At 38.2% G+C, this 10,888-nt stretch overlaps 1 protein-coding gene across 1 annotated transcript in view; it reads right to left on the bottom strand.

Annotated features, from left to right (window-relative positions):
• The window catches only part of FAM19A2 (family with sequence similarity 19 member A2, C-C motif chemokine like), a 523,015-nt gene that overhangs the window by 417,002 nt on the left and 95,125 nt on the right, over nt 1-10,888 (bottom strand). The window lies entirely within an intron of this gene.

Genomic DNA, 10,888 nt, shown 5'->3' on the forward strand with positions numbered 1-10,888 from the left:
ATTTAGAAATTGCATAACAAGAAATTAGTATCCATATCTGAGTGACACAGCTCAAATAAATTTCCTTCACTAAGGCAGACTCCATGAGTTGTTATGTCCAGTTCCCATACTACCCTATAAATGGTTAAAAAGCAAAAGGCCCTGGTTACCTAAAGGGTCACTCACCTGATTTTACTAAATTTTGGGTCAGCCTCTGAAAAACAGGTGGTTCCAGGAATCTGCATTCAACCTTATATTGTTAGTCTCATGTGTAGGCTTGCATTGCTTATTTTCTGGCTTCAGTCCTACAAAGGAAAACTAATATTGCTCAGAGGTAAAGAATCCTCTTTGCCATCCTCAGGTTTGAACCAGTCTTTGTGAACTGTCTTTCCTCAGAAAGCCTCTGTGACATTTAATATTGAAACTGAAATCTAAAGGATGAGAAGGAGCCAGTTTTGCAGAACCTCAGGAAAAAGAACACTACAGGTCTGGTTCAAAAAGTAAACTCTTACAAAGACTGGTATTAGCAAAACATCTCTCTACACTGGCACATCTTTACTAGTCCCTTTTAACATTACCATTTCCCATTGTCATAAAGCCAGCATCCCATAATAAGACGTGGAAGCCATTATCAAGGGAAGCAAAGGGGTAACTGCTGGTTCTCTTATTTGGAGGTCTTGTCTGTGTTTGGACTCTTTAATCTTTAAGCACAGTCCAACTCCCCTGATGGATCTGGGATTCCTGTCTTGGTGCCAGAGATGTTGCTTAGATTGTGAGGTACTCTTTCAAAAGCCAAGCATCCACACATCACTGATAATAAAAACACTAAAGTCACATTAGTACTGTAGAGAAAGCAGGAAAGGTGAAGGACCTCTGCTTTAACTATATCTGAGTCAAAAGGAAACTGTAAAAAAAAAAATCTGAGATACAAAGACACATAAGATGTCACAACAAGATCCTATTCATAGACAAGAAAATGCAGAATGTTTGTTTTTTTTAAAGCAGAGGAATAAATGAACCAGACCAAGGCCTGGTTTCTTTAAAATGGCTTTACTAAATTGGGTATCCAGGATTATAAATCCCAATTACTATTTGAGTCTCCCCTTTTCTAAGTATTCCCAGAATAAGATAAATGACCACATTTTGCCTTAAAGCTATGTTAATGAAAAAACTTCCAAAGCATATAATGCAATTTCCAAAATTTTAAAAAATAATGATAATTCAGTGTCACAAATGAAGCCAAATCTAGTGGGGGAGCCCATGCTGAAACATAGGCACAAATGGCTTAGCTTGTCACTCTCATGCAGTTTGCAAACCCTTCCCCCAGCTGCCAAACTCTACTGATTGCCAGGCCTCTGGAATGTCACACAATTTCTCTCAGGGGCTGTTGAGCAGCAGGTACACATGCCTGTGCATGTCCTCATGGAGGACATGCCTGAAATCACACAGCTCCACACCCCAAGTTGCAATACTGTTCTATGGACATTTTGTATATGTATCTCTCTCTTTGATTCCCCATCAGGATGTCTCCTGTTTATCACCCCCTTGCTATTTCTAATCTCTGTAGTCAGCTGTTGCAGCTGTGTCTAATTCCATAATTCTGCTTCTGTTTCTTCACTGATTATTCAAAAAGAACTTATTAAGAATTATGTCCCAAGCACTGTGTTAGGCACCAACTGAACCAAAAAGACATGACCTCTAATTGCAAGGAGCTTAAAATGCAGAGTAGACAGATGTTAAACAAACAAATATAGCATTAGAACTTGCAGTAATATAATACTATGAGGGGGAAGGACAGAAAGGAGCTTATTTGGACTCTGGTTCCAGAAGGCATTTCTGAGGAGATAATAATTAAACTAAGGCCTAACAGATAAATAAGAGAAAGCCAGAGAAAGAGTGAAGAGAAGACACTGAAGGCATAAGGTGCAACGCAGGCAAAGGCCTGAAACCAATGAGAGCTTGGCACATGTGGGAAATGGAAAATAGGTTGGTCAACAGGAAGAGTGAAACTGGCATGCAATGAAGTAGCAAAAGAAGTAGGAGCCAGATCATGGCTTGCAGGTCATGTTAACTATTTTTAACACAAGGGTTGGCCAGTAAACAGTATTGACATGATCTGCTTGATTCTATTTTAAATGGCTGTCTTGTCTGTCCTACAGGAAAGAGCTAAGAAGAAGGCAAGAGTGTAAGTTAGAAAGTCAATTACAGGGACATTGCAGTAATGCACGTGGACTCCATCTCTTCTCAGTGAGTTTCTTCTGTCTCCTCCAGTCACTTAGGACCCACTCTGATTTTTCATGGAAAAGTTTGACTTAGAGACACTGGTATCCCTCAATACTTTTCTCTTTTCTTCCATGTGGTAAATCGAACAATCAGCATGAGAAAAGTTCCAGCTTTTCTCAGCTGTGTTCATGATTCTCAGAAGCTGCTTTGTCACGAAAGTTTAAAGTTGTCTTAAGCTTGTGAAGTTCAACCCTGGAAAACTAAAGTCTTTACATTCCACTATATTAAAAAGAGATAGTTCCATGGATTCTATGTGACTATATATGTAACTTTAATATATACTTATCAGCAAGAATTTCCCATTTTGGAAGTGAAAACACATCTGCCAAAATTTGACTTCAGTGATAAATGGTGTTGCCTTAACATTTTATCAGCCGGGTCCTTAAATTGACATCTATAAACACTAAGGAAAGACCATTAACTCCCTGAAAGAGTATGCAAACACTTAGATGCATTCGTGCTTGAAGACTTTTCTGCAAAGGTCTGTAACACTCCTCAGAGTTTTGGCAGGATTCAAGAGTGAGTGGCTGAGGTTTACCTATCCATGGCTAGCAAGCTTTCTCATCATCTCCATGGGCACACGACCAAGGCTGGCCAATCAGAATCTTCCCTGACACTGATAAATGGATATGAAGAGAAAAAAGCTAGGTTTTCGCTGGAATTCCTAAGCTTGGGCTGCAGTGGCTATGTTCCCTGCCATGTGGAAAAATCCTTCCAAAATAGGACAAAAGTATAAAAAAAATAGACATTTAGGTTAAAAACAAACCAACAAAACAGGCAGAGACAGACGGATCTCTGCCGTCATTAAATTAAGGCTCTAATTCTTGCCTCTGTTCCTCCAGTTCTGCAATCTACCCCAGTATCCTTCCAAGCTACTTGAGCTGATTAATTCTCTTTTTGTTAAGCTAGCTTGAGTTGGAAGTCTATGCCTCTTGCAAGAGATGGCTTATAAAATAACACTCAAATACTTAAGAATGATCTCTTCTGTGTAATGATCTGATATCGAAATCCATCAGAGATTTAAAGATATTAAAATTGAAATTGAATAAAAATATGAATTCATATTTGACCACTTAACTTTCAGAGATATTACTATGACTACCTACAGATATTTTACCAGATTTACTTCTAGCAGCAGAAATTAAAGCCTAATTAGACACCTGTGGGAAGCTTATTAAATTATATTTACACCTTAAATGTTTGCTTAATAATCTAATAAACCATAAGACCACTTGAGGTTACAAAGTAGATGGCATATTTCAGATAAATTTAAGGGAATTAGGTAGCTCACATAAAATTATTTAATCCAGTACATGTCATAAAAGACTTAAAATGTCATGACAGAAAGAGACTTGTAATTTCATTCTAGTGGTAATGATGACATAAGGAGTAAAAACTGGTAAATCACAAAGTATAGAAACACTCTGCCTAATCAATAGTGTAAGTCTCTAGAACATCCTCCAAATCAATATGATATATAATAATGACAAGAAGCACATAAGAGTAAATGAAAAAAAAAGTGAATTGTCTCCCAGCCCGGCACCATTATCTGTACTATATTAAAAGTGCATTTAACACAAAAATGTGATCAGTCTTCTTAACTTCAGTAGCACTGACAATAAATAAAATTTATTTTTCCTTCTTCAAAATAGAGAGTTATAATGCTCCAGAAATCTCACAAAACTAGAAAACAAATAGTTTTGAGAATCTCAGACCACCCTAGCACTTAACTACAGACTCACACCTGCAGGCTTTTGGCAATATCTAGAACATTCAAAGTTTCTAATTACTGAGTTCAAATGACCATTTATGCATAGGATGTGCATTATAAATTTAACTTCCAGTCGGAGAAATAGCAATGCAGTAAAATCTCATTGAGAATGGGGCGTTTTAGATAAATAAATTTTGCCAAGTATATGAGGAGGCAAATAATACACTGAGAGCTAGCAATATGCCAGGCCCTTGCTGGCTGCACTTCACATATATGATGTCATCCCAGCCCCATGGCACCCATGCGTGGTGGGAAGTATCCCCTTCACTTTACAGATCAGTAAACCAAAGCTCAGAGCATAAGTAACTTGCCCACATCACTTCAGCCTAAGAGATGGATCTGGATGCAAATACAGTCTAACTATGAGTCAGAAAAATTTTTTCATTTAGATCATGTTTTATTCAATAAACGCTTATAAAATGAGAACAAATTATAGATGTAAATATTCTTTTAAAGTAGAAAATATTGAATGTATTTTCTCAAAGTCTCAAAGATAACTATCAATATGAATTTTTTTATTTTTCTTGTTATCCCTCAAGGTCAAGCTTTTGATTATTCCACCTGCTGTCATTATGTCTTCCACAAACATTGCCTCTTCATAATAGCAATTCCCTCTACACACACACACACACACACACACATACACACACGCCCCTTCAAGTTTGTTATTTCGGTCTTCTCTGGGTGGGAAACAAGAACACCATGTTGCTTAAGTATTATATGTTCATTGAGAGCCATTAAAATTCTGGAAGAACCGAAAAAGTCAATTCCATGTTACCAAAGTCTTTTGAAACCACTATGTCAGAGGCCTCCTTGGTTTATTTCTTACTCCTAGGAACATGTATATCCCAAAGGACTGAAATTTCAGAAATGAAGATTGGAGATAGAAAATTGCTTCCAAATACATGAAAAGTGGCTGTATTTATACCCTTGAACAGTTTGGTCCGGGATTTCTGTTATACTAGCTAACTTCTAAATATAGACTCCAGCAATGATTTATGGACTAAATTATATTTGCAATCCCTTACCTACCTGTTAGATCACTGGAAAATCTTACTTGTTAGAGCCCATATCATACCTCTCATCCCATCCAGTCATCCTAAAAGAACAATGTAGACTTTTCTATAACAATAAAGATCATCACTTGTGTACCTCTTGAATGTCAAGCACTGCACTAGGCACTCTGTGTGCAGTGACTCACTAATCTCATAAGCAAACAGTTATGCCCATTGTGGTGTGCACGTTGTGCTCTTCAAAACTTATGAGTGCCAGTTATATAGACTACAAGGTGAGTGGTACTCCTTGCAAATGTACAGTGCCCAACCTACACAGTGGCATAAAGGTAGGTACTATTGGATTCCCACGGCACAGAAACGGAGGAAACTGAGGCTTAAAAGTTTAAGTGGTAGAGGTATGTCAGGAAAAGAGGTCTTAATTACTGTGTTATACTGCACCCTATATTTTCCTACAGAATAATGTTGAGTTGTGATACTTTAAAACATACCCATACTTGCAGACACTTCAGATATATCTATACACAAGCACTCAGACTGCAGAAATGGCCTAGGTTACTAGGAGGTTACCCAACAACAACTATCTGTTTCTCAAGAGTGCCCCAGAATAAACCAGAACCCAGAAGAGTCCTAAGGATCCTAAGAGACCCCTCAAATATAAGAACAACTCCATAGACTAGGTTCTGGAACCAATAACCCACGCCCACCTGAGATCCCTAAGAGCCAATACATACCTGACTAATGGATTTGACCAATACAGTGCCATGGCTGACATCAAATTATCAAACTAATTCCTAAATGAGTCTATAGGTGCTAAGAACTGATACATCTCTGATCCATAACCATGCCTAGTATGAATTCGGACTTAGCTGGAAATATACACTCTATACATTTTGCTTTTACCTGGAGATGCACACTCATCATGCAATACTTGGTAACCAAATTTCCCCAGATTGTTAGTTCTTCCATAAGCCCAAACATAACTCTTATTCAGAAAGGTAAACACTGTAGAGTTCAAGCAGATTCCAAGGCAGCTCTGCAGCTGATGAGCCACAGAACCTCTGGTGCAGCTTCTATAAGAGCAATCCATCAGATGGCATGTACCATTACAGTAATTTCTACTTTGGCACAGTAAGAATGGACCATTTCTGGAGTCTGTCTGAGAGCCCTTTCATTTATTTCAAGTTTTACTAAATGTTTACTGAGTACCTACTCTAAGTCTAATACTAAGTGTAGCATTAGCCAATGGCACTTTGAAATGAAAAGGAATAGTCCCTGTCCTCAAAGAACCCACGAGAAAAGAAAGGAGGAAGATATAAAAATAGATAAATCCTAAAACACATAGTAGTGCTGACAAAATGGTGAAAGAGCAATTAGCTCTGCCTGTGGGTGAGACAGGAGGTTGGAGAAAGAGTCATAGGAAAAAAAAGCGGCAGTACTAATGGGTCTTGGAGGACAAGTAGGAGTTTGCCTAGTTAAGAAGCTGAGGTGGAGAGCAGGTGGGAGAAAGCGGTTTCTTGCTATATAATTAACTGCATGAGCGTAAGGGGAAAGCAGTTCTTCCTGCTTTCATTATACTTGTGCTTTGTCCTCCCTTGATTATATTTTGAGTTTAAAGTAAGCAATCAGGAGAGATTCACTAGACTGTTATTTGGATTCAAGTGGAATGGGCTGGGTTCAGGTAGAAACTATTGCTATTTTTTAAATATTTTTCTGAGTCCATTAAAAAATCAGCTGCAATCTCATGACTTTTCAACAGTTCATGTGTGAAAACATGAGATATTTTTCTTCAGAAAAGTGTAAACTTGAAGGTCACAATTGAATTAAACATCAACATTTATTAAGATCAAGTTAATACTCTCTCAAAATTAGAGTACTCCCCCCAGTGTGTATTTAAATTGACAGCTGGTGACTAGGGTAACGTGTTCCACCATAGCAACATAGAAATCTTTACAGAATGTAAAATGATTGCTGAGATGGTGATTCCTGAGATCTTTTCCAGTAATCCCCATGAGCTGAACTACTTACTCAACAGCAGTATCAGAAGTGTTCTAAACTACATGGCTTTATAGAGAACTACAGAGCTACCTCCTAAATCTGAATACTTCCTTTATTATAATACAATAATGTACTCTGGACCCAATTTCCTCATCAGCTTATAGAAAGAGACAAATACTAAGATGTATTATGATATAGGAAAAATAAGCTAGCACATATTTAGGCAAATCATATAACTAACACGTTTAATACTCATAGACTTCACTTAAGAAAACTCTAGGGCTGTCCTGAGCACAGTTGGTTCATCGCCTTTTTATCTGTCTTATCAGCAGTCTACTACAGTCTCTCCACAGAGGAGAGAAACTTGTTTCCCACATATATTCTGGGTGGTACTAGCCTCCATTTCTCTTTCTACAGTATATCCTTGTACTCATGCAACCTCTAGCCCCACTGACAATAGATGTGTGAACTCAATTTCATGACTTCCATTCATCTGATCAGAGTTCACACTCAGAAAGGTTGAAGACAAGCATCTTTCAACACTGTCATCTTACACTCATTACAGCTGAAATCAGGGGCATCACACTAGAGGAAACATTAACCAAAATCCTGTTTGCTGTTCATTCAGAAATGTTGCTTCCCCAGAACTTCTGGCATTCACTTTGCTAACACTGACCCCTTCGAATCTGTAATATTTGCTGTAAATCTAGCTGGATGTTTTCATTTCCAATCTCATCCTAAGGTCAAAATCACACACTTACCCCATCAGAACCTAGCAGCAATGGTCTGTTATTATCCAGTCCAATATATGAAGGGTATCTTCAAACAGCAACTAGAGTTGTGCAGAATGGCTTATTAAAGACTACATGCTTCTGGCCGGGCGTTGCGGCTCACCTCTGTAATCCCAGCACTTCGGGAGGCTGAGGCGGGCGGATCACCTGAGGTCGGAAGTTTGAGACCAGCCTGAGCAACATGGAGAAACCCCATCTCTATTAAAAATATAAAATTAGCCAGGTGCGGTGGTACATGCCTGTAATCCCAGCTACTCGGGAGCCTGAGGCAGGAGAACCGCTTGAACCCGGGAGGCAGAGGTTGCAGTGAGCTGAGATTGTGCCATTGAACTCCAGCCTGGGCAACAAGCATGAAACTCTGTCTCAAAAAGAAAAAAAAAAAAAAGACTACGTGCTTCCTCATAAAAACCTGGGAACTGGAGGGGCAGGATGGTATGTTACTGATAGGAAATGATACAAATGACAAATGAGCAATATCTAATTATTCAGGCATTCCTCAGACTCAGAGACAAAAGCAGGACAACTGAGAGTTAGAGATGAAACTCCATCCTCCTCTAACCCTATTGTGCCTGTGTACCGCAGTACATATTAATGTAACATCAAGCCCTGTTTTTAGACTTCTGCAATTTCACAGGCATAAATCATTCCTGTACCACAAGTCACCTTTGAGTTGGCAATGCCAAGTTTAACATTTTGCAGAATCCTACAACAATATAATTGAAAGCAAGTGATATTTAAAATGAATAGATAATTTTAATAGAATAAAATTAGCCTAAATATAGCTTGTTTGAGATAATTTATTGAGTAATAATTAAAAGGAAAAGTGACAAACGTGCCATTTAGCTAATCCTATCTTCACAATAGCTTTCACAGTTGAATTTGGAATGCTGTTCTTCTGAAGCAAAAAAAAAGCTACTGTAATGGTCTTTTTCTTTATACATAATATTGATCAATCCTCAGTGATTTTAGCCACCAGGGTTTGCTCTGAATTGCACATCTGATTAAAGAAGGAAAGGCATAGTACAACTAAAGTTACAAGCTGGTCAAAGTGTTACTTTTTATATTAGCCCATGCCTTTTGTTAAGGAGAATTGAAAACAAAATCTGTTCCCAACCCAGAAATCTTATCCATAAAAGTAGTAAGAAAGAAAACATTTTTTACCATTGAATAAGCATTAAACCAGAATGGAATGTGCATCACAGGTAATCTGCTCAGAGATTCCAGAGAATGAAAGAAATCTCACTCTTGTATACAGTCACACAGATACAAATCATTACATACATATTTTCAAGATAAGCAGTGACTAGTCCTCAACTAAGAGGACTTGATGGTACAATTTGTCATGCACGCTTCATCCTAAATTTACCTGGTAATTGGGGTGACCATAGGTGTAAGCTAACTGGCTTTCTCTAGGGGACAGCAAACTTCTCATCTCTTTATGACAAGGTGATTTTGAGGCTTAAGTTTGGCTCCTACCATCTCACAGAAACTGAGAGATTGAGTTGCTATCTCCCTGGATGTTTACATTTCAAAACATTGGCTGCCAAGTCCTTGAGGGGGTAAACTGACAAAAAAATCTATTTAGTTTTCAAAAGGATTTATATACATTTCAAAGAAAGGAGAGAGTATTTATAATTACAAGTTTCCTAAAGTAAATGCTCTAAGAAAAGGAAGGGGGAAAGGTCTCACCTTTTTTTTTTATTATTTTCAACAGTGAGAATTAAGCCTCTTATTTTCAACTTTTATTTGTCTTTACACCATACAGGTTTAGTGTGATTACCATAATGCAAACTCATTTACAGAAGATATGTGACTGCTCCGAGTCCCCAGAAGAGAAAATCAAAAACAAAAAGAACAAAATGACAATGGTTTCTAAACCACTAAATCAGCACAAATTAATATGTCATGCCAAAACACATGCATTATAGACTGCAATGATTATTGATAATGTATTTCACCAGGGGGAAAAACCAAATTCTTAATAAGCCTTTGTTTTCCTGCCTATTTCTGACAGGGACGATGATTTCATTTTTAATTTGTTCAGAAGTAAATTTGTAATGATAACCAAAGGGAAATGATTTGCTCCCCTGTATGAGATTATCTATACTATCATTAGCCATTAAAAATGTATTAGATTGAGTACAAAGGGGAGTTTTGCATTCATCTAAATAATGCATATTGCTCTACAAAATACAAAATGTATAACAGAGATGAGTTAAATGAGTCAATTTACCAAAATTTCAAATCAGCGCTCATGTTAGAACTTATTTAGCTGATATATTTGGCTGATGACGCATCCCAGATACATAGTTCAAACTATTTAATGAACTTTCTACCTATATACATAATTCTCCACTAAGTGCTCTGATAAAGCACCATCTAATGTTAGCATTAAGAGGGATGTGTAATACCAATCAATAGCCAAATAAAACAAAACCACCAGAAGTCAGAAGGGGATAATGCAGAGAGTAATGCTTTCTCATGAGACCTTTCTTTTTTTTTTTTTTTTTTTGAGACGGAGTCTTGCTCTGTAGCCCGGGCTGGAGTGCAGTGGCCCGATCTCAGCTCACTGCAAGCTCCACCTCCCGGGTTTACGCCATTCTCCTGGCTCAGCCTCCGGAGTAGCTGGGACTACAGGCGCCCGCCACCTCGCCCGGCTAGTTTTTTGTATTTTTAGTAGAGACGGGGTTTCACCATGTTAGCCAGGATGGTCTCGAGAGACCTTTCTTTAGAGGGCAACATCAAAAGGAATCATCCAGGGTCTGCTGCCATTAGCAGATCACATGCAACCGCTACCAAGTTGCTAACAGAGTTCTTATTTAATGAAAAATAGGTGTATTCTTAGCTCTTGCTAACTGTGTTTCAATTCATCTTGGAAAGTGCTACGGTAAAAAGAAATGTCATAAAGAAAAGTATAGGCCGGGTGCGGTGGCTCAGGCCTGCAATCCCAGCACTTTGGGAGGCCAAGGCTGGCGGATCACCTGAGGTCATGAGTTCAAGACCAGCCTGGCCAACACGGTAAAACCCCGTCTCCGCTAAAAAAAAAAAAAAAT

This window comes from Theropithecus gelada, chromosome 11 (assembly GCF_003255815.1).
Source record: "Theropithecus gelada isolate Dixy chromosome 11, Tgel_1.0, whole genome shotgun sequence".
Taxonomy (NCBI): Eukaryota; Metazoa; Chordata; class Mammalia; order Primates; family Cercopithecidae; genus Theropithecus; species Theropithecus gelada.